The 2,068-nt window shown below is 44.4% G+C and overlaps 1 non-coding gene across 1 annotated transcript; it reads left to right on the top strand.

Annotated features, from left to right (window-relative positions):
- Nucleotides 1-234: 234 nt before the first annotated feature.
- On the top strand, nucleotides 235-341 carry LOC130015894 (U6 spliceosomal RNA). Its single transcript, XR_008791186.1, has one exon. It is a non-coding gene; the product is annotated as a U6 spliceosomal RNA (small nuclear RNA).
- The last annotated feature ends 1,727 nt before the right edge of the window (nucleotides 342-2,068 follow it).

Here is a 2,068-nt window from a genome sequence, read left to right as displayed (position 1 = left end):
AAGACAAATGCCCTACCCGCTGTGCTATCGCTCCGGCCCTGTGCAAGATAGTTTAATACTTTTTTACTTTTTTTAAATACCCTGGTTTCTCTGCTACAACTATGTGCATAAGACGCTGGTATCATTTCAGATTGACTTCTAAGCAATGCTCTGCATTTTTAAAAAGTCATCATCAGTGTTCTCTGTGACTGCTATTATTTTTGGTTAACCACGTATTTAAAAATCTAGCCTCTTGTGCTCACTTTGGCAGCACATATACTAAAATTGTAATGATACAGAGAAGATTAGCATGGCCCCTGCACAAGGATGACATGCAACTTCGTGAAGCATTCCATAATTTTACCTTTTCTATAAGTTCCAAAATATCTATTTCAGTCTTATGATTTGTATCGGTCTTTCAAATAAAGTAATTTGGTATCCCCCCCCAAAAAATCTACCTCTTATTGAAGCATTATTGCAATATTGCATTCCATGGGAGCGATAGCATAGCGGGTAGGGCAATTGCTTCGCACGAGGCCAACCTGGCTGACCCAGGTTTGATTCCTCCGCCCCTCTCGGAGAGCCCGGCAAGCTACCGAGAGTATCTCGCCCGCACGGCAGAGCCTGGCAAGCTCCCTGTGACATATTTGGTATGCCAAACACAGTAGCAACTAGTCTCACAATGGAAACGTTACTGGGCCCGCTCGAGCAAATCCATGAACAACGGGAGGACAGTGACAGTGACAGTGACATTCCATGGGTTCATTTGTACACAATTAGAAAGTGTACTTGTATCTCCCCCACATACCCCCTACTCGGGCACTCACACCCCCTGCCGTGATGGAGACCCATCGTCAGGCTCTGCAGATCCCAAACTCCCCGGGTGGATGGTTGCGTGCAGCAACGTGGCACCTCCAAATGTCACTATCCTGACAGCCCCGTAGGCGCACACCAGACTACACGGGAAAGTAGCATAGGAGCCAACTGAGACTCAGCTAGCAACGAACATCCCAGTAAATACTCAGACAAGGCTTAGTGACACCATGGCGAGACAGAACAATTTCCACAACTTTTTTTAGACTGAAGTAGTTTTCAATAATTCCATCAGCCATTTAGTTGTAATAAGCCACATAAAATAAATGATTTTGTGTCTGCTAAGGAGGCAGGCTTGGGAGGGAGGGGCGAGAACGGGACCATGGCGGAGGAAGGTGACCCTGGTGGTGGGGTTGGTGCTGGAACATTGAATGCCTGAAACAACTGTGTTATGAACTACTTGGTAAACCATGTTATTTAAATAAATTATTAAAAAATCATTATTGTAGATTATTGTTATGGGCTGGAGCGATAGCACAGCAGTAGGGCATTTGCCTTGCACGCAGCCAACATGGCCGACCCGGGTTCGATTCCTCTGCCCCTCTCGGAGAGCCTGGCAAGCGACCGAGAGTATCCCGCCTGTATGGCAGAGCCTGGCAAGCTCCCCGTGATGTATTCGATATGCCAAACACAGTAGCAACAAAGTCTCCAATGGAGACGTTACTGGGCCCACTCAAGCAAAGCAATGAACAACAGGAGGACAGTGACAGTAGATTATTATAAATATAAGCCAATGTAGATTCTATATACATTACATTTACTAGTAAAACCCTAGTTAGCATATTTTCTCTTATAGTGGATCACTTTATGAACATGGATTTTTAAAATGGTTTGCATTTTTTTATACTGGAACAAAATATTTTTTTGGCCTTAGTATTTTTTATTACTGGAACAAATTTCACCTCCCTCAGTGCTCAGTTATTTTCCTAGCACTCTCAGGATTTTTTTTATTTTTTTTATTAGTGAAACACCATGAGGTACAGTTGTAGATTTACAATTTTTTGTGCTTGGGTTGATTATACAATGATCAGATACCCATCCCTCCACCAGTGCCCATTTTGCACCACCATGGATAATATCCCCTCCACCCCCATCCCCTCATCCCCGCTGCCTCTGTGGCAGGGCAATCCCCTGTGTTCTCTCTCTCCTTTTGGGTGTTGTGGTCTGCAAAAGAGGCATTGAGTGGCAAACATGTTCAGTCCATAGTCTACTTTCG

Source organism: Sorex fumeus, unplaced genomic scaffold (assembly GCF_029834395.1).
Source record: "Sorex fumeus unplaced genomic scaffold, SorFum_2.1 ptg000136l, whole genome shotgun sequence".
In the NCBI taxonomy this organism is placed as follows: domain Eukaryota; kingdom Metazoa; phylum Chordata; class Mammalia; order Eulipotyphla; family Soricidae; genus Sorex; species Sorex fumeus.
This window is presented reverse-complemented; position numbering and strand designations above follow the sequence as displayed.